The sequence below is a fragment of the Solanum lycopersicum genome, chromosome 5 (assembly GCF_036512215.1).
Source record: "Solanum lycopersicum chromosome 5, SLM_r2.1".
Classification (NCBI taxonomy): Eukaryota; Viridiplantae; Streptophyta; class Magnoliopsida; order Solanales; family Solanaceae; genus Solanum; species Solanum lycopersicum.
The window spans coordinates 58,770,033-58,796,948 of record NC_090804.1 but is presented as its reverse complement, the minus strand read 5'-3'; positions in this window follow the sequence as shown (position 1 = coordinate 58,796,948).

The following is a 26,916-nucleotide window of genomic DNA, read 5'->3' as shown; positions in this document are numbered from 1 at the left end:
GAAGAAAAAAATAATGAAGAAAGTATAACAGTTAATAAGAAAAGCAGTATAAAGTCTAAAAGAAAAAAAAGAAAAAATAAAAAATAGTATGCTAATCGAGAAAACAATTCACATTATACAACAAGAAATCTAAAGGTAGATATGACTAATACTAACATACACTAAGCCTAAAACTATACACAGTAAGAAAACACTTCACCCCTATTAATTTTCTATCTTAATACGCGACCTCCACTCCTTATCTAGAGTCATGTCCTCAATAATATGAAGTTGCACCATGTGTTGTCTAATAACCTCTCCATTCTCCAATTCGTCTCTGGTAAACAGCTCTATCCCTCTGGAAACCCCCTACCACTTTCCTCTCGCAGCTCCTCATCGGAACGTCATAAATGCACCTCCTTTACGCATGTCCAATTCATCTCAGCTTTGCTTTCCTTTTACTATATAAAGTTTCAAACTAGTATTTACCTAGCTATTCGCAGTAGTTAACTGCATTTGTTTTATGACATTTAACCAGAACGTAAGAAATATTATTATTATAATTATTATTATTATTATTATTATTATTATTATTATTATTATTGGAGTATTTCCATCATTTAAAGTCAAGCCATCATCAAGTAATGGCAGATAAAGAAATGTGCAATTTTCCATTAAGATTAAAGAAACATACAGAGTCCAGAAGAAGACAGTGTTACTGAGAAGTTATAATAAAATAATGAAAGGGTCATTTACATACCTTCTTAATTAATTGTCAGTTGCCATAATCAAAGTTTACTGGACCTCCCACTGTCGAAATTGTTTTGAACACTTCTTTTCTTAGAAATTTTTACTCTATGCATGTGATGCTTATGTATTTTAATGTTGATAATTATATATCGAAAGAAAGGCGTTTTAACGGTAGGTTTTAGATTTTTTTAACTAATTTAGAATTGTCTGAGTATGGAAGAGATAAGTCAAGAGTTATCATATTAGATTGGTCTTAGATAAATTTGAAATTCCTTTATAAAAAGTGAGATTTTCATTTCTCAACATGAATATTTATTTATTCATTTTATTCTTAACTGTAATTTTTGGTATATATACCTATTTCTTTATGTATCACATTTGATGGATAATGAGTCATATTTATCTTTTTATTATTGAATAAGAATATTATATTTGTTATATTATCCGGATAAATATTTATTGAATAACGTTTAATATCATATTTCTTAATCCTATCTGTCCATATGTCCTTTACATTATAAAAATGGCTCAACTTTACAATTTCTCCACGAACTCAATCAATTTTATAGCCACATAACATGTCAACTCATTCTTCATCACCATATTTAGTACCATCACCAACAATATAAATTATTTCCCTAGCTATCTTTCATTTCTTTAAAAAATAAAAATTAATAAAAACAGTACAATAAAAAATGATTTCACCATTTATCCGCGCGCTAGTCATGCACAGCTATGTTCACTAGTTCAATTTGTGCTATTTTACCACTTCTTAATAACACAACAAGGGTGAATTGGATTATGTCTAATTTTCGTCAAAGTAATGCACCATGTTACTTTATTTTCCTGTTTAAGTGTCGACTACGAATCTATTTTAATTATCAACGAATTCAGCTAATTTTAGGTGAAATGGAGATTGACTTCTCACACATCTTAACAAACCATAAATAATAGAAATAATAGTACTATATTATTTTTAAATATATTAAAATTTAGTGCTTTGGAAAACGTATAATACATTGAATACAATATTTAGTATGAAGAATAAAGTAGCTAGATACATATGGATAAATCATCTCTTAATTTTTCATATCAAAACAAGTATTGTTAGACAATTATTTTTATTATAGTGAACAAGTAAAAACGAACAAAAGGAATATTCTTCTTCAAGGTTTCTTCCATATTCATGAAGGACTACTTTTCAGCAAAGGATAATCTTTACATTAAAGACTAAGATGTTATTTCTTATTCACTCTAATTCCTTCAACAATTTAAAGAAATTATTATATAGCATAGGGCTAAAGTCAAATTATTCAACAGACACAATCATGCATTCGTCAAAAAGTGAGGGAGTTCAACTTTCTTTGGCCTGGTTATTACTAACAAGTCTATTCAAGGAAATTTTAGTTAGGGCATCTGGGAAAGTGTTACTTTGAGATGACTATGACGTTTTGATGATTTAATAAATTTCAAAATCTACTCAGAAACCAGATTCCAGGAGAGACTGAGAGTGTGCATACATGACAAAGACAGTTGTCCACGGCTACAACTCAACAACACATGTTGTGGTTGGCTGATTTATGTTACTATAGCTGGTGTCCCCTGCGACCGTGGAGCTTGGCTGCATTCAAAGAAGGGTATGTGAGTGGGTTCCTGCATTTGCGGGAGAGCCACCACATTCGCGTTGTGGAGGAAGCTTGAACCCCACATTCGCAAAGAGACTTCCTCGTTCGTGGAGGGTCTGACCTCACTAAATTCCACATGGCGGATAGGGGTCCATGTTCGTGGATGGCCACTGGATAGAATTTTTCCAAATTTGGGGGTTTTAATCCTATTTTGTAATTTTTGAGTTTTAAGATCTTGGGTGTGCGATGTAAACAATGTTTTTAAGAAGAGATATTTGGATAACAATTTCTAATCTTAAATCTTAATTTACCCATTATTATTTATGATTATAAGTGTTCAAATCAAGGTTTTAATATGATAGATTGGGGGTTTTCAAGAACTTCGATTTTTGAAGTGGAATGATGATTGTGAACTAGTTTTATGTTTTTTTGCGAATGGTTTCCACCAATGAGTTTCAAATGCTTTGGGTAACGTTTTGAAGTAATGATTTCTGGATTCAAGCTCATTTTAAAAATTGATTTTAGTTGATTTGACTCATTTTTCAAAGTATATGATATGGATGTTTTTATTTCATGAATTTTATTGTGATTAAATGTTTGCTTAAATTGTTTTTCTTTGGACATTGTTCGAAAAGAAAAAGCTCATGTCTTGGATTGACTACTGATTTAATTAAGACAATTAAACTTCTAAACCTTGTAAAAATTGTAAAAATCCTACATTTCCTTCAATGTTTATTGTAGAGTAATGGTAATGAGGTGATGGTTCAATTACTCCATATGATTGATGTTAATGAATGTAAAAGGGATTAAATGAAAAAGGAAACATAATAATAATTGTGATTTTTTAAATTGCCTTGAGTTTTGATCCTTATTTGTTGATTTATTAAAATGCTTTGATGGCATTATTGTGGACTTGAATTGCTTTAGTTTATTATCTCTTTCTTATGGTGTGAAATTATCTATTTGCATTTATTTATGTATATTATGCTGATCGGAAATAATCCTGACTAGTAAGATTCTACCAATGAGTTATATATGGTTACTGACATTACCCCAACATTTGCAGCTAGTAAAAACCCCCTCTCAATTGTGCAAAAGCGGCAAATTTAATAGTTCACAAAATTGAACCCTGCTAAAACATGTAAAAGTGAAACCTCATTCTCTAACGTGTAGGTTTGTCAAGTGATAGGCCCTTCGCATAATTGGAGGTCGCTTAAGTGACAGGACCTCCAACACTAGAAAACAAAGTCAAGTCATTCAAAACCTTGTAAACACAAGCCACATATGCAGATAAATTATAATTAATTGTTTCAAACTAAATGGAACCATAGAAACACGAATTTGAGGCCTCGTTGACTCGACATATATGAAAAACACATGAAATTAATACAATATCGAAAGGATAAAACAAGCTCGGGGCCTCATAATAAATCAACCAATAGCTCACCTAGGCCTTAAATCATCCCTGGAATCGAACAAAACTCTCGAGATTCTCATTCGAACATCTAAACTTCGAATGTTGACCGAAGTCAACCCAAAGGATAAATTTCCTAAATTTCACAACTTCGAACCTCCAATCCCCATAAAGACTCCGAATCTCAACCTTACAATCAAAAACCAAATTCAACATTCTAGAACTGGTGAAATTTACATAATTCCATTATGACACACAAAACTCAAAAAAACTCTGAAAATCACTTTTAAGCAACTTAGTTATCAAACAATACAAACTTACTGAATTCTCAAATTTTCACTCAAACTTCAAAATCAAATTTCAAAACTCAAACATTAAAGACTCGATCGGGGTTACGATCCAAAGAGTTAAAATGATAATTTCATGAAAAGTTTGAAACATGACCGACCGGGTCATTACAATAGCTCTCTCTAAATGGTTTCACTGCTCATGTCTTTTAAGTTGTCTAGGATATTATTGATTCTAGTCCTTCTTTTGTCATTAAAGCTTTATTTTACTGATACACTCTAAAAGTTCTTAAAAGTTGTCTTGATTTCATCTTCCTAGCCTAGAATTCTCTCAAAATTTGAAAGGGGAAAAAAGAAAAGCTTAATGATATCACCATTGATGGAGAAAGCGAAGCTCAAAATTTAATTAGCAAACTTCCTATGAAGTTTTTCACTCAATAATCTCATTTCTTAAAACAAAAAAACTGTAGCAACTAGCATATATTTCAAACGCTGAAGATTCAATGGAAACTCCTTGTTTCGACTTTATTTGGATGTATACTAAATCAACAAACATTGTGCTAGAACTATCGCCATTGTCGAAAAAGGTTCTTTTATCACTCTCTTTTAATGTCAATTTTTTGGACTTACATCACCCCACGAACTTGGGCCTACTTCGATTACATTCTCTGGTGGATGGAGTTTTATAAAAATGAATACAAACTTGAATTAATTCACTTTCTTGTGATAGAATCACTATAATGAGTTTGTCTAAGTGGTATTTTGTATCAAATTCGGGAGAGAAATTTGTTAGGGAAAGCGTTATAACTAAAGGAAACATATTTCAAGAGACATTTCTTCAATTTGTGGAGTTAAATGAATGTGTTAAGAGATATTTTACCCTTTAAAGATTATGTCAATAATAAGACCTTAAAACTTAGAAATTGCTTCTTATTCAAGAATACTTTAATCGAAATCCTCAATAATTGTGAGATTTTGGAGAAATTCACCCTTCATCACAGTTCCTACATGTCGATTAAGGTGAGAATTCATCAAAACTGAAGTTATTAGATACTTATCATATGTGTGAACAAAATTTAAGCCTTATTTATGAAAGCCTAGATAAATTGGTGTGTTAAGATTGTTTCCTTCATCACAATATCTCAAAATTTGTGTCCAAAACTGAGTTAAGATAAATGTCCCTGAGCTGTCTTTTTGAGTGCAATCCCAAAGGTTTGCACAGAAAATTTGAGATTTTATGGATGAAAAGAAAGAGTTTTCTAACACCAACTTTCCTAGGTTTTCTAATAACTTTAGTTTCTAGTGATGAATGCTCACATTGCTCGACAAGTAGAAGCAACGATAAAGGGTCAATTTCTCCAAAACTTGCAACTATGTAGGATTACGATTGGGGTGTTTTCACCCACAATGCGACCTCCTAGTTTTAGGTTCTTAACATGTGAGTCACAACCTTTAAAAGGTAAATCAACTGCTAGAACCTATTCATTGAGCCCCACAAATGAAAAAATCCCCTGAAATTGATTTCCTAGATCTATGTAGAACACTTTTTCGAAAAACACGCTCTCCCCAATTCGATATAAAAATTGACGTCAACAAAACATGTTATAGTAATTCTATCAAAAAAGGTGAAACTCATTCAAGTCTTTTTTTTTGAAATTCAATTCAACGAAGCATTCTCAAAGAATACCTAATCTTGTGGGGAGTGGTATAAATGAAAAAAAAACATTAGAAAAGAGAGATGAAAGAACCTTGAAATCAATGGCGAGACTTATAAGGTACGGAGATTGTTGATTTTCTATATATCCTGAAAAGGCCGAGATAAGAATATCTATAGGAATCTCCAACACTTGGAATATACTCTACTTAATCTAGATTCTTTAGCCGGAAGAAATGAGACTATTTGTGTGAAGCTTCATCTGGAAGATTGTTAATCAGGTCTAGAACTTTGATTTCCCCTTAAATGGTGATATAGCACGGCTTCTTGCTTCATTCTTTTTGTGAGAAAATTAGAGGATACAAAAAAGAAAGACAAAATAACTGTAATGACCCGGAAAGTCATTTTAGGAAAATTTTATAAAAAAATATTTTTTTTACCCTCTCGATAGTTGCCCCGGGTTATTAATGACCATTCGTTGAAGTTGATTTAACAATTTTGAACTATTATATAACTATAGTTAATTAGTTTACATGTACTTATTAAATAATTTCTTTTAATTTAATTGTGGTAAATGAATCAAGTTTATAGTTTATTTCAGATAATATATTAAAAATAAGTTACTAGGGTTTTCACTTTTAATACATAATTATTATAGAAAAAGAAAAAGGGAGACAGAAAGCGTATCTACATTGCATCGAGTGAAGAGGAATCACAAGGTGAATTAGGTAAACTATACCTCAACCTATAAATTTGAATGTATAACTATACGTATATTTACCTATTATTATAATAATTATGCTTGAAAAAGAGAGGAAATAATTTGAATGTTTTGAATTTAAATATGTAAATTTTCGTTGAAGCTGTGTGATTTGAAAAAAAAAAGAAGAAGAAGTGAAATTGGTGTTCAATGATTAAATAATGGCTTCATAATTATTAAGGATGATTATAAACAAATCACTGGTATTGTTTGGGAGTATATGACGAATGCCTATTTTAGCTTTTTCGAGTTCATGTGATATTTGGTAATTTTATATTCCTTTCTCCTTTCTTTTGTTATTGTTACTAATAAAACAATAATCAAGTTATAATTCAAGTCTTGACCTATTTATATAGGTAATTAAATATTAAGTGTATTATACTATATCAAATAAATAGATTCCTGATATTGGAGATGTTTGAACTTATCCCTAGACTTTAAATTTAAAAAAATGTGAGAATTGACATATTAATTGGTATCAAGATTAGGAGATTGATTATACATTTGAGTAAGTTTTGGGTCTAAGATAGACATATAGGTGTTGTTAGTTTCAAAATCTTATTGTGATTACTCATTTGAATAGATTGCTTTGAGTTGAAAGTCCAACGAAAGGGGAAGGCTCAAGCCCCGAAGTGATTGTTCTACTATTTGAGGCAAGTGAATTTCTAAACTCTTGTTAAGTGTATGGTGCGTTTATTTCTTCGTGCTATATGTTTGGGAGTAATGAGACTTGGTAATGGGTTGACTTGTCCACATTGATTAATTCTAATAATGAAAACAAAAGGGTAATAAAAGGCAATGTGAATAATGGGTTGTGTGTGATGTGTTGATAATGGAGAATGGTCTGAAAGGCTTGTTGAATCATTGTTGATGTTGTTGTTAATTGTGCAATGTTATTAAAATAGTGATATCGTCTTTATTTTTGTATGAACATGTCATTTGTATTATTTTGAGACATGATTGTGAAAAGCGTTATGTGCATTGAGTAAGAATGAGAACTTAAAGAGGATGTACAATTTCGAGGGACGTATCGCGCGCCGCGATGGATACTATATTTCGAGAGACGCATCGCACGCCGCGATGGTTACTATATCGAGGATCGTGTCGTGCGCCGCGACAGATGCATGAACAGATATGTCCCCCATGGGTCCCGAATTGAGAGACAACAGGTGTGTATCACTAGGTCAGACATGTATTATTATACTTGACATTGCATTTTATTGCATTACACATACTTATCATTGGTGAACTTGATATTGTGTTTTGTTGATCTTGTGATTGACTTTCTGCGAAATTTGTGATTGATGAATACTGAGCTTGTTATTGAGGATATGTATATTGTTGAATTGTTGTTGTTGAGGGTATGTAATTTGTTGAAGTGTTGTTATCTAGGATATGTAATTTGTTGAAGTGTTGTTATTGAGGATATGTAATTTGGTAAAGTGTGATTGTGGAGTATGTATATGTAATTTGTTTGAGTGTTGTTGTAGAGTTACGTGTTATGTAAATATGAACTGTTAGGTTAGACTGAATTTTATGCAGGTTGTAATTGTGGAGGTTCGGTTGGGGTGGTAGGAGTACCCGTATTTCATCCCCGTAGCCTGTGTTTAGACGTTTACTTGCTGAGTACCGTGTGGTTTGGTACTCACCCGTTGCTTCTACAAATTTTTGTAGGTTATGAGCCTGGATTTTTGTTGTACTTGCCTTTCTCTTCTTTTCCGAGGCTTCTTGGAGATTTGTCAGGTAGCTGTTTCCATCGCAGCAGACTTTCTTCTCCTTAATTATGATCTTGTTCTATTCTATAAACAAGTTCATTTGAGACTTGAGTTTTCTTTTGAATCAATTGTAATACTTTAGAGTTTTGTACACGTGATAACCAGGTTTTGGGGTATAATGTAAGTTGATAGTAAATTTTCTGCATTTTATTGTAATAAGTTGAGTTTTAGGCTTACTTGTCTTGGTGGGATAAGACAAATGTCATCACTTCCATTTTTGGGTCGTGACAAAATGGTATCAGAGCCCCAGGTTCATAGGTCTCATGTGTGTACAAGTTGAGTCTAAATAGATTCTCGAGAATCGTTACGGAGACGTTTGTACTTATCTTCGAGAGGCTATAATGACTTTTAGGAAAACTCTTCACTTTTTGAATCTCTATCGTGCATTTTTTATATGTTTTGAGTTGTATTACTTCATTCCACTCTCTCTATGTATTTTGTGTGACTCGTGCATACTTCCTCAACTGAGTAGTTGATGTCATGTATGATTGGGATGTTAGATCTTGTACTAAGTTGAGGTGATATACTTATGAAAAATATGTGTGATTAAATTTAGAATGTTTAAAAATTTAAAAGGGTTACCCTAGTAAAGTAAATGGTACTTGTGTGTTATATAAGATACATAAATGGTTTGAATTTTCTTGAATATGGAATGATTAATGGGGTGGCTAGATAATAAACAATGTAATTTAGAAAGTTAAGTTGGTATAGGTGTCATAACATATATGGGTTTCTTAGAAAATGATGAAAATAATGATGCAACAATTAAGGTTAGAGCTACAACGATTTTATGCATTGTGTATATTAAAGAGGGTCATGGTATTGATAGGTACTTTTTTAGAATTATGGAGTGTGTTACATTTATTATCGACCTGACCTATGAAATAATACATATAGCTTGGGCTAGATATGAAACGAATTTGGTAATATTTAACATCAATTGATGGGAAGAAATGTGTGACCTGTTGGATATGATCTTCTCGGTAGGGTATGGTGTGTTCTAGTGGTGGATGTAACAAACTTTCACAATGTGGTACTAGTGATATATGAAAACGAATATATTGATTGTAGGTGCAAATATTAACTACTTAAGGATTTATCTATGGTATACATGCTCAGATGAGAACTGAGCTTGGGTTGGTACTAAAACATGTCACTGGGGGTGCAGAAAAGATTAATGCAGTCAACTACTTGGCTAAACCACCACCTCCAATCGATGAGTATTATTATGAGGAGGATTCCTATGCAGTAAATGAATAGATGGGGGATTTTCGACCAAGTGCCCAAGGCTCTAATCAGGGGAATTGGCGCCAAGGTCAAGGGAACCAAGGTCGGAACTATGGTAACTACAATCGTGAGGGTCATTATGTCCGAGATGGAAACTATAATCGCGACAACAACTTCAACAGGGGTAACTATGGTAATAGAAACGACAGGAATTGACCCTATGTTCCTTCTCAAAATCGTGAAGTTACTCCTAGAAATGGAGGAGGTAGTATGTCGCGAGTTGAGGATATGTTGCATAAAATGATGAGGAGGTTCGATGCTAGTGATGAGCACAATAAAGATTTAAGGAATGATTTAGCGGGTATTGGGCAAAAAGTCGATACACATGCAATATCGATTAAGCAACTTGAGTTACAATTGGCCCAATTATCTGCAACTGTGAACACACGACAACCGGACACTCTTCCTAGCAACACTGTCCATAATCCGAAAAATGATGGACATTGTATGGCAATTACTACTCGCGGTGGCAAGAAAACCATTGACCCACCTATGCCATCTAATGAGAATGAGGCGACAAAAGACACTGATAAAGTGGTAAATGTTGATGCTAATTTAGAGGATAACATTGCTGAAGATGCTGAAGTGCCTAAAAAGGTAACTCCCATGCCTAGGAAACCACCCCAATTTCCTCAAAGATTAGTGAAAAAGACTGAGTATGGAAAATATCGGCGTTTTATAACAATGTTGAAGCAACTTTCTATCAATGTCCCTTTGGTAGAAGCTTTAGAACAAATGCCCGGTTACGCCAAGTTAATGAAAGACTTGGTCACTAAGAAAAGATCGGTTACTTTTGACTATGATGATAGAATGCAGCATTTTAGTGCTATTGCTACAAGATCTCTGGTCCAAAAGAAAGAAGATCAGGGTGCGTTCACTATTCCTTGTACAATCGGGCTATTAAATTTTCGAAAGCATTATGTGATCTGGGGGCAAGCATAAATCTCATGCCCCTCTCGATTTACAAGAAGTTGGGTTTGGGTGACTCAAAGCCCACTGCGATGCGGCTACGGATGGCTGATCGAACAGTAAAACGGCCCATAGGGATACTTCATGTTGTGCTAGTAAAAGTGGAGTCATTCATCTTTCCGGCCGATTTTGTTATTCTTGATTGTGAGGTTGATTTTGAAGTGCCTATTATCCTTGGGAGGCCATTCCTAGCTACGGGAAGAGCCTTAGTAGACATGGAAAAGGGGCAGATGAAATTTCGGTTGAACAGTGAGGAAGTGACCTTTAATATTTGTAGGTCCATGAGTCAGAGTGGTGAGCTCCAATCGGCATCTTCTATATCCTACAACATGGGTGAGACATTTAAGACACAAATAGAAGAATGTCTAGGTGTCGAAGCATTAGCGGCAGTGATAATGAACTTTGATAGCGATTGCATTGAATAATATGAGTCAATAGTCGCGGCTCTTGATTGAGGTGATGTTCGGTTTAAACCGAAGAAATTTGAGCTTCATATGAAGAATCGCGAGTTCCCCCCCGCTAAACCATCTATAGAGGAAGCTCCAAAAGTTGAATTAAAAGCTCTCCCACCTCATCTTAGGTATGAATTCTTAGGAAATGGTGACACTTTGCCGGTAATCATTGCATCAGACCTGGATGAACAACAGGTTCAGAGTTTGGAGAAGGTACTAAAAAGGTTCAAAAGAGCTATTGGTGGACCATTGCGGACATTATTGGGATCCCTCCTGGTATTTTCTCTCATAAAATCCAACTCATGCCTGATCACAAGCCGAGTATTGAGCACCAGAGACACTTGAATCCTCCTATGCAAGAGGTTGGGAAAAAGGAAATTATCAAGTGGTTGGATGCTGGAGTAATCTATCCAATCGCCGATAGTAGTTGGCTATGCCCGGTTCAGTGTGTACCTTAGAAAGGGGGAATGACTCTGGTCCCCAACGAAAAGAATGAACTTGTTCCAATGAGACCGGTTACTAGATGGAGGGTGTGTATGGATTACCGTAAACTAAACTCATGGACTGAAAAAGACCATTTTCCTATGCTTTTCATGGATAAGATGTTTGATAGACTTGCCGGAAAAGGGTGGTATTGTTTTCTTGATGGGTATTCGGGGTATAATCAGATTTCTGTTGCACCAGAAGATCAAGAGAAAACCACTTTCACTTGTCCGTATGGGACTTTTGCGTTCAGAAGAATGTCGTTTGGGTTGTGCAATGCACCCGCAAACTTTCAGAGATGCATGGTGTCAATATTTTCTGACATGGTGGAGAATACTATAGAGGTTTTTATGGATGATTTTTCTGTGGTTGGTGATTCATTTGAACGGTGCTTGACCAATTTATCAGAGGTTCTTAAGAGATGTGAAGACTGCAATTTGGTACTAAACTGGGAAAAGTGTCATTTCATGGTGAAAGAGGGTATTGTGTTGGGTCATCACATTTCAGAAAAAGGCATAGAGGTTGATCGAGCTAAAGTTGAGGTAATAGAGAGACTTCCCCCGCCGATCTCTGTGAAAGGTGTGAGAAGCTTTCTTGGGCATGTGGGTTTTTATCGGAGATTCATCAAAGACTTTTCAAAGATTGCATACCCATTGTGCAAATTGCTGGAGAAAGAATGTAAATTTTGCTTTGATGAATCCTATCTTAAAGCATTCGGTGAGCTAAAAGAAAAGTTAGTGTCTGCGCCTATCATTATTTCTCCGAATTGGAACAGTCCATTTGAGGTAATGGGCGATGCTAGTGGGGTATCTCTTGGTGTAGTATTGGGACAGAGAAGAAACAAAATCCTTCACCCAATTTACTATTCTAGAAAATCCCTAAATGAAGCCCAAAAGAACTACACAGTGACTAAGCAAGAACTCCACGCAGCAGTCTTTGCTTTTGAGAAATTTCGCTACTATTTGCTAGGTACTAGAGTTATAGTGCATACTGACTATTCAGCATTGAGATATTTGATGGCGAAAAAAGATGCGAAACCAAGGCTGATTCGTTGGGTATTACTGCTGCAAGAATTTGACTTTGAAGTGCTGGATAGAAAAGGGACTGAAAATCAAGTCGCTGATCATTTTTCTCGTCTAGAGGATGAAGCTATGAGAGAGTTAGGGGATAAGACTGACATTGATGATACTTTCCCTGATGAATATGTATTGGCTTCTTCAAAAGACTTGATTCCATGGTTTGAAGATTTTGCGAACTATCTGGCTAGTGATATTGTTCCATCAGACTTGTCCTTTCATCAAAGGAAAAAGTTCATGTACGATGTGAAGAAGTTCTTTTGGGATGAACCATACTTGTATAGGAGTTGTGCCGACGGGCTTATTCGGCGTTGTGTGCCAGAATGTGAAATGTTGAGTGTGTTGGAGGCATGCCATTCTTCACCTGTTGGCGGACATCACAGTGGTATTCGAACCGCTCACAAGATATTGCAATGTGGTTACTATTGGCCAACTCTTCATCAAGATGCTCATGGGTTTGCTAAAGCATGTGACAAATGTAAACGAGATGGTGGTATTTCAAGAAAGCAAGAGCTCCCTCTAAACCCCATTCTTGTGATTGAGTTATTTGATGTGTGGGGTATTGACTTTATGGGCCCTTTCGTGAGTTCTCATGGGATGAAGTACATTCTTGTAGCAGTTGATTATGTATTTAAACGTGTCGAAGCCATAGCCCTCACCAACAATGAAGGGAAGAGGGTCACTGCATTCTTGAAAAAGAATATATTCTCTCATTTTGGCACTCCAAGGGCAATTATTAGTGATGGGGGCTCCCACTTCTGCAACAGATTGCTCAAGGGGTTATTGGAGAAATACGGTGTTCTCCATAATGTGGCCACTCCTTACCACCCTCAAACTAGTGGGCAAGTTGAAGTATCGAATCGGGAGATCAAACAGATATTGTCCAAAACAGTGAATGCTAGTAGAACGGATTGGTCAAGGAGCCTTGATGATGCTCTTTAAGCCTACCGGACAGCTTATAAGACTCCCATAGGTATGTCTCCATACCAACTTGTATATGGGAAAGCTTGTCATCTTTCGGTTGAGTTAGAGCATAAAGCCATGTGGGCTATGAAGAAGTTAAAAATGGATTGGAGCGAAACTGCAGAGCAACGATTAAATGGGTTGAATGAACTTGATGAATTCTGCTTGAAAGCCTATGAAAGCTCAGCCCTATATAAAGAAAAGATGAAGAAGTATCATGAAAACAAAATTAAAAAACGAGAGTTTATGGTCGGGGATTTAGTGCTCCTATTCAATTCCAGATTGCGCTTGTTTCCAAGCAAACTCATGTCCAAATGGACTGGTCCTTACACGGTTACCCAACTATTCCTTCATGGAGCAGTTGAGTTGGATACTAAGAAGGGTGTGCGGTTCAAGGTGAATAGACAGTGCATAAAAATGTATCTCGGGCATGCTGAATCGGCGAATAAAGTGATCGAGGCATACCATCTTGATGAAGTTTGAGTAATCAAGTGGCCCCAGTCGTGCCACGACATTAAATCAGGCGCTTGTTGGGAGGCAACCCAATACTTATCGTCTTTTTAATAATGGTAGCATTTTTTCTATTAATGGGTTTTAAATTTGCAGGCACATAACCAGGAAGTTCTGTAGAAAACTACTCCGCACTAGGCACTGACGGATACAACGATGGACCGTTGCAAATGCAACGGACCGTCGTAAGCATCCGTCACACCAGGTACGTATTTCCGTCATTTTTGAAAATTAGGGCACACACGAAGGAACCTACGACGGGACGTCGCAAGTGCAACGGACCGTCGTCGGGGAACCGTCGCGCGATTAATAAAATCTACCCAACCCGACCCGGCTGGACCCTTTTCAAAATCTTACCGTTTATACTCCCCACCCCTCCATATTTCACCACATTACTTCCTTATTCCCCTCATCTCCCCTCGCTTTTCAACTTCCACACTTCCCCTCACTGATCATTACTCCCAAAATCCTCCTAAGCCTTATACTAATCATCCACTAGTCGGTGCTGCTGCTGTAGGTGTCTATCTTGGTAGAATCGTTCTCCATTTGTTTTCTTCTCCATTTCAAAGGTATGTGTCTCTACATTTATACTTTTTTATCTTGCATTTTTGTTTTGTAGTTAGTATTAGCTTAGTTCTTAGTCGTATACTATTTTCTCTATATGATTATGTCTAAACCTAGGCTCAAAATGTTCGTATGTGCCATGTTGATAACCCTAGGCATAGCTGATTTTGCTTTGGTAGTTTCCTAGATCGTTGGGATAGACACATATAGGTCCACAACACTACAAGACCATGTGGGTTCATCGGGGATGCGTAGGGTACCCCGAGTTCCAACACTGCTACTCAGAACGAGACCTCGATGACGGACCGTCGCACACACGACGGACTTTCATAGGGTCCGCTGCACAAGCCCTAGCACCCCTGCCCAACGACGCCTGTGACGGACCATTGTCCTCACGACGGTACGTCCTGCACAACCATTCTGGTTGTCAGAGACCCTGTTTCTAAAGGTCTCTCAAAACTTTCTAAGTGTCCTACGACGGACTCTTACAACGGACCGTCATACCTACGACGGTCCGTCCTGCACGACCGTCATGATGGTCAGAGACCCCTCTGATAAGGGTCTCCCAACATTTTCTAAGTGTCCTGCAACGGACTCTTACGACGGACCGTCATACCCACGACGGTCCGTCCTGCTTGACCGTCATGATGGTCAAAGACCCCTCTGATAAGGGTCTCCTAACATTTTCTGAGTGTCCTACGATAGACTCTTACGACAGACCGTCATACCCACGACGGTCCGTCCTGCACGACCATCATGATGGTCAGAGACCCCTCTTATAAGGGTCTCCCTGCTTGACCGTCATGATGGTCAGAGACCCCTCCTTCAGATTTCTTTCTATATACTTAGACTAAGTACAACACGACGGACATCATGACGGTCCGTCGTATCCACGACGAGCCGTCACCTAGCCCGTCGTGTGATACAGTTTCAATATCACTAACACACTATTTTCAATGTTTTATATCATATGGGTTTGTCTGTCTTGTTTGCCACTACTCATACTAATATTGATCCTTTACAGGTACTATCTACTATGGCACCCAAGCAAGACCGAGCCTACACACGCGGGTGATCCAAGTCTATTGCCCCGTATGCACGCTTGATCATCGGGTCTGATGATGAGCGGGACCCTGAATATGTGCCCCCAGGAACTTCCGCACCTTTCCATGCTGCACCTGCCCCCAAAGCCACACCCAAGACGGTGGCGTCCGGCGTAGTCACTGCCTCCCAGTCTGATGAGGAGCGCACACTGACCGGCACACCCTCTGGGTCAGCCACAAATGAGGAAGGAGCGTCTGGCTCCTTAGGAGTATCCTGGTCCGAGGAAGCTTCAGGCTTGGCTGAGGTTCCCGCACCCGCCACTGCTGCAGCATCGACCTCGTCTGATGAGGCTGACAGTTCAGACTCTACATCCGGCGCACCAGTCCAGGTCCCCACCCCATTCTGACCAGCCAAACCGGTGGTGTGTCGAAGGACAGTTTCAAGTTTACTCCGACACCAAATTCCTGACTGATAAAGGAGTAATGACTCGGACACTCACCTTGGAGCGGCGGGTACTTACAGGGAGCCTCCCATCGATTCCGGAGATCCACAACCTATTCACCATGCATCGCTTAGAGTGGACAGCCCGTCCGTTGGGATGATACAGCGAGGAAGTGGTTCGAGAGTTCTACGCATCCTACGTACCGACTCTCCATCACAGATCGATAGGCGGGCTGCTCCCGCTAAACAGGTCCCACGGGATCAGGTTCGAGTCCGGGGCGTGCAGGTCGACATATCCCTGCCAGCTATCCGCCGGTTCCTATACGGCGAGAGTGCAGATGCTATGCGGACTCCCCACACTACCGAGTTTGACTACCGCTGGCAGATAGTGAAGGATGGCCAGTTCTTGCGCGAGCAGGCACTGAGAGATACCACCAAGAGGTGGATGTCCCTACACCTATAACTCGACGGAGAGGGTGCAGATTGGGTCACTTAGCCGAAGGGGGCCATCAAGAACGCCAACCTCACGTTCGTCGCGAAGTTCTTGTGGCTGCTCGTCCGTCACTGCCTTTCCCCCACAGCTGCTGATAACATCGTCACTTGGGATCGAGCAGTGTTGATAGCGGCAATGATAGCCGGATTTGAGGTCGACTTCGCATGGCTTCTACAGGCAGTCATGCACGAGAGGGCATTCAAGGTCACTACTACCAACCACTTCCCGTGTATGATTTTTGCTCTTTGCAGGACCGCAGGTGTGCCCATATGGCACATAGATCAGTTGAAGACCCCGCAGGGCACCGTTGACGTCGGCCTCTTCAGAGACGAGGCCAATGAGTTGGCCCCACGTCGAGGGCCCCGTCCAGAGCTGCCACCACTTGCTGATGATCTTGCGGACACGGTGGCCCAGGCCCCCACAGCTACATAGGCGTCCACTGACACTACCCCAGTCGAGTCTATCCCGGGTCGTAGCCCAGCCCCGAGCTCATCTCGCACAGCACCTCTACCGTTACTGGCCCCGCTTGCTAGGGTCCAAGAACTAGAGGCACAAATGGCCACTCTTCTGCATCACATCCAGCCGGGGATGCAAAAGTCTATTACTGAGTCTGAAGCGCGTATGGAGAGGAAGATGCAACGGAAGATTGCTAAGGTTCACCAGCACCTCGATGCATTTGAGTTGAGAGTGTTAGACCATCCAGCCCCTCCGGTAGATGTGTCGACTCTCCAGGCTGTAGTCGACAGTCTTCGTGCAGACATCGACACGATTCTAGAGGCGAGAGTGCCGGATCCTGTCGAGCCTGTTGAGGAAACTGTATTGGCGGCCTTGTTTGCTACTTCAGAACATCCCCCACCTTCCCCTAGAGAGAGTGCCAAGAGGCGTAGGGGTCGATCTGAGGATGAGGCGCGAGCAAAGAAGAAGGAGCGCCGAGAGATGGAGGCCGCGAAGAGAGACTCACTTGCTTAGGCGGAGGCACACCAAATCAGAGCATCGCAGATAGCGGCTGGGGCGTCTAGCTCCCACACTGTAGAGACAGTAGGAGGAACTACTGATGGTGCGGTTGTTGCTGAGGACATCACTGAGGGTGTCAATATTGCCGAGGACACCACTGAGGGTGTCCAGATTGCAGAGGATGTGGGTTCTGGGAAACCATACCCACCAGCTTGTTGATCGACAGTGCTATGCGCCACAGGTTTGCTTCACCTACCCCTCTAATCTTTAGATTTTTTTTACGCATTGGGGACAATTGCATGCTTTTTTGTTGGGGTTGGGGTAAATGGAAAGTGAGTGTTAGGGTGAAGTCTGAGTAGCCCAACTCACTATCCTCTTTTGGGGTTTTCTTGCCTGTGTTCTTTTTCCCCAAAAGACTGATTACTTTTTATGTTGAACCGACACGTTATATCTTTTGTACATAGTTTAACTCTGAAGCATGATTGCTAAAATGATATCCCGATAAAACTAGAAAATGTTGCATGACTAGGCGTAGTAACTGATAATTGTGTGGCTCTAAACATGAAATAGAGTTACACCATTGCATTACCCTAAATCTTCAAGTCAAACTAGCTGTATGATAATCTGGTATTGTGATGAGATGTCAAGTGAGTGTGAGGAAAGTTGAATAGTCCACTACTAGTACTGAGCTAGAACTTGCCTGGTTAGTCCTGCTAAAAGTAAGCTGTAACAGACAATTAGGAAAGGATCATAGGCCCTTATTCAATATAGCCCAATTCTAGCCTAAATAAAAGAAACCAAATGAAAGTTATCCTTCTTTGATCCAAATAATTTGAGCTTAAAATTAGACCTTTCTTTTTCACCCCAACTGATCTTTTCTGGGAACAATATGTTGGCCCTGGTCCCTCCTTGGACATGTGTACGTCAGCTTATGCCAAAAACATAAGTTGAGGGTGGCTAATTCATAAACAACCTTCGTTATGGCCCTGACCCTACTTTGGGTATTGTGTACCTTGACTCATGGCAAAGCCATGAGTTGAGGGTGGCTGTTTTGAGGAATGCTCTGGAAAGTGGGGTTGAAAGAAGAAAGAGAGAGAAAGAACAAAAGTAAAGTGACTCAAGAACTCGTTGAAAGAAAAGGAAAGAAAAAGAGAAATATTCAAGAATTACAAACAAGAAAAGAAAAGAGTTACTTACACAAATGAAGAAAGAAGGGAAACAGCAAGGTGAATGAAAGAATAGGAGAAACTGGGCGAGATAAAGTGATAGAAAGTGGAAGGTTTAGCCCATATGTTAAGGAGGGTAAACAGTCACTAAAGTATACCTAAATATACCCTACCTGACTCTGAGCCTACATTACAAGCTAAAAAAGTCCTATCGTGATCCTAAGGGTTGTATAGCGAACTTAAGGCAGTGAAAATAAGGGCAATCTTATGGCAATAGGTATGAATGAGTGTGACTTTGTTCTGAGAGCGAGTGTTGAAATGTAATCCTTATACTCAAACTGAAATCATTGTGTGAAAAATGAGGATTTTGTTCTAAAGTGAGGACACTAGTTGCTATACCGGAATTGTTAGCACCTTGGTAAGAAATTGAAAAGGATAGGTGTAGTGCATGGCGAGTCTGTGTCATGTTCGAATCCCATAAAATTCAAGCCTAATAGTGATAGCATGCATAGATTTGATGAGATTAATTGGGATTGATAGCCAAATGATTGCAAAGGATAAAACATGAATACTATTGTACAAAGATTGTGTAGTGAGTCATAGTGCGTCGCATAAGGACAAACAACGAAATTAAGTTGAGGGTGTTGAAATACCGTTGTTTCACGGTATATGAATACTTTTTCCTTAAGTTTAGTGTGTCCGAAAGCCCTTTTTGTTCTAATTTTGATATAAGTTTCTCTTTGTTTTGCAGGAAATCTGTCCAAGCTGAATGCGGAGATTTTGAGCGAAAAATGCAGAAGAGACCACCTACGGAGCTTATGACGGTCCGTCGTGCATGTGACGGTCCGTAGGTGGCAGCGTAGAGAAGCTGCTGAAGGACGATGGGGAAGTCTGACCAAGTGTGGGATTACGAAGATTGTGACGGTCCGTCATGGCTATGACGGTCTGTCCTGCAGGTTCGTCGTGAAGATCAGAGAAGTGATCCCAGTACCCAGATTCCAAGAGTTGAAGTACTTTTAAACGAGACCCTCGACGGACCGTTGTGCCTATGACGGTCCGTCACACTTGCCATCGAGGGGAATGAAGAAAGCAGCAGAAGAATTGCACCACGTATGGGACGACGGAGTTCACTACGGTCCGTCATGACCACGAAGGTCCGTCGCGTGGTCCGTCGACCCGGCCGCGTTTTGGCAGATTTTCAGTAATTAGAATCCTTGTTTAATTAGGTTTTTATTTTTTTATAAATAGTTCTAAAAACCTCGTTTTTGAGGTTAGACTCGGTGAGATTAAACATCATATTATTAGACTTTGTGTTTTAGTGTTTGATTTTTGGAGATTCTTACAAGTAATTTTTGGTGATTAATCAAGCAAATTTTCGGACTTTATTCTTTCTCATTAAAGTAAGTACATGAATTCTTGTTTAATATATTTGAATATTGTGTTTATGGCTATGAGGAACTAAACTTCATAACTAGGGTTGTGGGAACCATAGGCAAATAATGAGATAAACCCTAGCTAAAATAACAATTCTAGAATAGTGTCTTGCATGTATTAATAATTCTTTCGCTTAGAAGTCTTTTTAACGGATGATCGACTTTAGAACTCGCCTTAATGCTACTTGCCGAACCAAGGAGGTAGATAATAGGAAAAGAATTATTAACATAGATTTAGTGTATACTATCTAATAGGCTAGTATTGATTGGTACGAGGTAATAACTTAGTCAAATATCGAATACGATGCTTAATATGAGGTAAAGATAAGGGTTAGGAAAGCAACACACGCAGCCGGACCAAGGTGCGGAGTGAGATTTTCTAGATGCCGGACCAAGGATTTAGAAATACATAAATTATCACTTTGCATGTAAGATACTAGGAAAGAATTGTTATAGTTAGAATTATCAAGTTATGAACCTGTGGGGAACACGTAAGCCCTAGTTACTTTGATTAAGTGAATAAAACCCAAAATTAAAAGCTGTTAAGTGTCTCTGTCATGTTCGTTAGTTATTTTTACTTATTAGGAAATACAAACCCCCCTTTTTATGCTTTTATTTTTTAAGGAAGTCATCAACCGAACAATAGTAATAACAAGTTGAAGTAAAGTCTAGACTATTTTCCTCGTGGGAACGATCCCAACCTCACTAGTTGGGTTATTTACTTGACGCGACCGCTTTACTTCTCATTTGAGAATTAAGTTTGAGCGTATCAGTTAGAGAGAGTATCATTTAAGGGCAAAGGACAAATATAACAAACTTTTAGGGAAAAATAACCATTTGTACCTTATAATTTTTTAAAGTAAAAAATCCCTCAAGAATATAAAAATGGATACAATAATAATAGGGACGGATACATTAAAAAAGATAGAGCAGATACTTTATTAATTAAAGTCGGCATATAAAAACAGAAAATTAAAAATTGAATCCCTTAAATCATGCCAATCAATTTCGCTAATGTGATTCCCAATCTTCATCTTCTTCTCTTTTCCAACAAATCAAATCAAAATTGAAACATTCACATCGTGTTCATCTTCTTCTCTATTTCAATAAAGAGAACTTCAACAGAGAATCTTGTTGTTCTGAGTTTAATCGGATAGTTAATGAATATATCAATTTTTTTGAGGAGTTCATGAGCTTAGAAGATTGATATTAAATATGAAAGATACAAGAGTGGGATATTGGTAGGTGAACATGTGTCATTTATGAATCTAGTTTCAACAATTGCAGCTTAGTTGAATATTGATGAGTCAAGATTTTTTTTTAAATAAGATACATAGTAGAAGGAAACTCCTCTCCAAGTAGTATAAGGACTTATATGGGAGCAAGATTGTACGTAGAGGTGTAGAAACGCGAGATTTAATTGGGAACGTATCCCTTTGTATTGATCCAATTGATAAGGATGTTGGCGATATTGAAATTTTTGATGTATCAACTGGTTCAATCGTATGTGTTGAAGGTGCTAAACATGATACACTCTCTTTAAACTTGGTAGAATAAAAAATGGTGATTTCTGTTATATAACAGAGATGATTGGAGATTGGAGAGGTTATATAGATAACACATGGTGCAACTTCATATTATTGAGGACATGACTCTAGATAAAGAGTGGAGGTCGCGAATTAAGATAGAAAATTAATAGGGGTGAAGTGTTTTCTTAGTGTGTATAGTTTTAGGCTTGTTAGTGTATGTCGTAGTACTAGTCATATCTACCTTTAGATTTCTTGTTGTAGACTGTGAATTGTTGTCTCTATTATCATACTATTTTTTTATTTTTTATTTTAGACTTTTAGACTTTATACAACTTTTCTTATTAACTGTTATACCTTCTTCACTATTTTCTTCTTCTTTTACTTTTGTTCGAGGCATTTGAGCTGAGAGTCTCAAAAACAGTTTCTCTACTTCCTCGATATAGTAGTAGGACATGTGTACACTCTACCCTCCTCATACCTCACTTAGTGAATATTTACATGTTATTGTTTATAGTAAAGGGAAAAATAGTAATAAACAACAAATGTATACGCAAACTGAAGAGTCTTGGACAAAAAGAGCTTGTACCCTTTTCTTTATTGCACCTTCACTGCATGAGCTAAAAAGATAGAAAAATTGTATATAATAGCAAATTATTAATTCAAATTAAATCATATAATCATAGTTTTTTTTAATTGTAACCCATAGTATACTGTTGCTATTTCGCCCTCTCCCTGTTGAATCTCGCTCGTTACTCTTGTTCTCATTGGGCAGTCTCGCTCGTCTCTCTTAATTTTATACAACACAAAAATGTTTGTATTTGTATAAAACGAGAGAAAATTTTATATACATATATTTTCTCACTCTCCCACCTCTTCCAAATCTCGCTCGCCACTTCTCTCCTCTCTCATTTTATACAAACACGAATATACATTGCACTTGTGTTTGTATACAGCGATATAAAATTGTACATACAAATACAAATGCAAATATTTTTGTCCTATACACTTATGAATTATGATTATAATACAAATATGATCTTCCCCAGTGCAGTTTTCTGTTGTCTTCTCTCTTTCTTGCCCTATAAAAACACAAACTAAACCACTGATTCTTTTGTATAGAAAATTAGATATAATAGTAAATTATTAATTCAAATTAAATGTTATAACCGAAGTTTGACTTAATTGTACCCCATAGGAAACTATTGCTATTTTGCCTCTCTTCCTTGTGAATCTTGCTATCCACTCTTGTTCTCGCGGGGTAGACTCGTTTCTCTCTCTCGCCATTATACAAACACAAATGTATATAATGCGTTTGTATTTGTAAAAAATGAGAGAAAATTGTATATACACATATATTTACGTTCACCTCTCTCCCCTCTTTTAGATGTCTCGTTCGCCATTCTCACTCTATACAATCACAAATGTTGCGTTTGTGTTTGCATAAAGCAAGAGAAAATTATATATAAAAATAGAAATGCATATATTTTAATCCTAAAAATTTCTGATTATATAAGTACAATCTTTCCCTGCCCAATTCTCTTTTGTCTTTCTCTCTTTCTCGCTTTATACAAACACATATTATAAGTTGATTCTTTTCTATAGAAAATTATATATAATAACAAATATTTAATTCAAATTAAATGTTATAACCATAGTTTGATTTTATTGAAACCCATAGAAATTTCTTACTATTTTGCTTCTTTGCCCGTTGAATCTCGCTCGCCACTCTAGGTCTCCCTGGGCAGTCTCGCTTACCTCTCTCTTTCTCGTTTGGCAGTCTTGCTCGCCTCTCTCTCTTTTATACAAACACGGAGGTATAAAATGTGTTTGTGTTTGTAAAAAGAGTGAAAAAATAGTATATATACATATGTTTTCATTTATCTCTCTCCCCTCTTTCACATCTCGCTCACTACTCTCCCAGATCTCGCTTGCCACTCTCACTCGCCACTCTCACTTTATACAAACATAAATACAAATGTATACATTGTGTTTGCATTTGTATAAATCGAGAGAAAATTGTATATACAAAATACAAATACATATATTTTCATCCTATACACTTATGATTATACAAATACAATTTTTCTCTGCCCAAAACTCTTTTATCTTTCTCTCTTTATTCAAACACAAATCATACAATTGTTTCTTTTCTATAGAAAACTGAATATAATAACTATTAATTAGAATTAAATGTTATAACCATAGTTTTATTTAATTATACTCCATAGAAAATTGTTGTTATTTTCCCTATCTCCATGTCAAATCTCACTCGCCAATCTCATTCTCGCTTGGTAGTCTTGCTCGCTTCTCTCACTTTTATACAAACACAAATGTATAAAATATGTTTGTGTTTGTATAAAGGGAGAACAAATAGTATGTATACATTCAATTTTCGCTGATCTCTCTCTCCTCTTCTACATCTCTCTCGCTACTGTCGCAGATCTCGCTCGCCACTCTGACTCGCTCTCTCACTTTATACAAACACAAACACAAACTTTTGCATTTGTATTTATATAAAGCAGGAGAAAATTGTATATAAAATACAAATGCATATATTTTCATCCTATACACTTTTGATTATACAAGTACAATTTTTCCCTGCCCAGTTTTCTTTTGCCTTACTCTCTTTCTCGCTTTATACAAACATAGATTATAAAATTATTTCTTTTCTATAGAAAAATTGTATATAATAGCAAACTACTAATTCAAATTAAATTTTATAACCATAGTTTGATTTAATTGTACCCAATAGAAAAATGTTGCTATTTTGCCTCTCTCTCTCTGTTGAATCTCGCTCACCACTCTCGTTCTCGCTAGGCAGTCTCGCTCGCCTCTCTCGTTCTCCCTGGGCAGTCTCGCTTGCTTCTCTCGTTCTCGCTGGGCAGTCTCGCTCACCTCTCTCGCTTTTATACAAACACAAATATATAAAACGTGTTTGTGTGTTTATAAAGGGAGAACAAATAGTATATATAAATACGTTTTCGTGGAACTCTCTCCCCTCTTTCATATCTTGCTCGCCACTCTAACTTTCCTCTCTCACTTTATACAAACACAAACACAAATGTATACATTGTGTTTGCATTTGTATAAAGTGCGAGAAAATTGTATATACAAATAAAAATGCAAATATTTTTTGTCCTATAGACTTATGATGAAGCAAATACAATTTTTCCATGCCCAATTTTCTGTTGCCTTTCTCGCTTTTTCGCTTTGTACAAACACAAATTATACAATTGATTCTTTTCTATACAAAATTGTATATAATAGAAAAGTATTAATTCAAATTAAATATTATAATCATAATTTGATTTAATTATACCCCATAGAAACTTGTTGCTATTTTGCCTCTCTCCCTGTTGAATCTCGCTCGCTAAAACTCGTTCTCACGGGCAGTATCGCTCGCCTCTCTCGTTCTCGCTGGACAGTCTCGCTCAAGTCTCTCCCTTTTATACAAAAAAAATGTATAAAATGTGTTTGTGTTTGTATAAAGGGAGAACAAATATTATATATGCGTTTTCATTGTTCACTCTCCCCTATTCCACATCTCGATCCCCACTCTCCCTGATCTCGCTCGCCACTCTCACTCGCCTTTCTCACTTTATACTAACATAAACATAAATGAATACATTGCGTTTGCAATTCTATAAAGCGAGAGAAAGTTATATATACAAATACAAATGCATATATTTTCGCTATAGACTTATGATTATACAAACACAATTTTCCCTGCCCAATTTTCTTATATTTTTCTCCCTTTCTCGCTTTATACTAACACATATTATACAATTGATTCTTTTCTAAATATATACCAAAACAGATTATACAATTACTTTTTTAATATATTTGTATAACAAAATAGCTTCTTTTGTATATATGCATAGCAAAATAGCCAGGTTATTTATATTTATATATATATATATATATATATATATATATATATATATATATAGAGAGAGAGAGAGAGAGAGAGAGAGAAATAACAATATCAAATATAAAGTTTGTTATGGGTCGTAATTAACATATAAATATGATTTGTGTGTTTGTTATAGGTGAAAGTTACTCTAAAAAGAACATTCTTCATATAACTCTCAAAAGAAGTCATATACTACTTAAAAAGAACACTATGTATAATATTTATACATGGATAAATGAATATATACATTACTTATACATTTTATACATAATATATTTGTAATATAGCTAGTATGGTTGTTTATGGAAATTCCTCTATTTGGAATTGGACCTCACAAGCCTACGCCTGCAATTCATTATTCCGGTCCAATCTCGTTATCAAATTTACTTTTGAAGAATAAAATCTAATGCATTATTATACACTTCTAGCCAAAAGATACTTTTGGCAAATGAAATTTCATTCTCTAAGTTTGTTAAATAACTATTGTTGGATAAACAAATTTTGGGCAATCAATAATACAAACTAAATTGATAAAGATCCAATCAAATATAATTAGGTCAAGGAATGTTCAATGACCTTAAAGTTCCTGTCATGTGTACGATGAAATAATTTATGATTAAGATCAATTTAAATTATATGTTTACTAATTCTAATAATAAAAACAACAATGTTGTCAACTTTTTTATTTTTTTAAAACTATCAAATAAATAAATTATGTGTATCAAAGCTAATATTTTCAAGAAAAAAAATTAAAATTGAAAGAAATATGCAAACTTTTTTACTTTCTACCCGACAAACTTGTTCAGGAGTAATTTCACACATGTTTTTTTCCAAATTCTGAAGTAATCTTCAAGAATAGATCATACTTAAAAACATAATTGAGTTCTAAATAATAATTCAACTAAGAACATGATAATACATTATTTTTAAAAAAACAACATAATTGGTGGTTTTCAAATAATTATAAAAATATGTTTATTTCGATTTTAAAAAATGTCGGATTCTTTAATATTAGTATAATATAAAAAAATACAATACAAGTAGGAGGTTTGTTAGATAAAAAAGTTGGGAAGTCTACATATTTCAGCCAGTCTTATTTTTTTTAAAAAAAATATTAGCTAATGTACACTTAATTGTTTTCTTTGATAGTATTAAAAAATAAAAATAATTGACGTTTTTGTACTTTTTATTATTACGATGAATATATAATGTAAATCAATGTCAATCATAAGTTATTATATATTACACATGACACGAATCTATAAAGCCATTGAACATAACTTGACCTAATTATACTTGATTGGATCTTTATCCTAATTAAATTACCTTACTACACATCATTTATTGTTATATTTTTTATTTTCCCTACAATTTTAAAAAATTTAAAATCCCCTT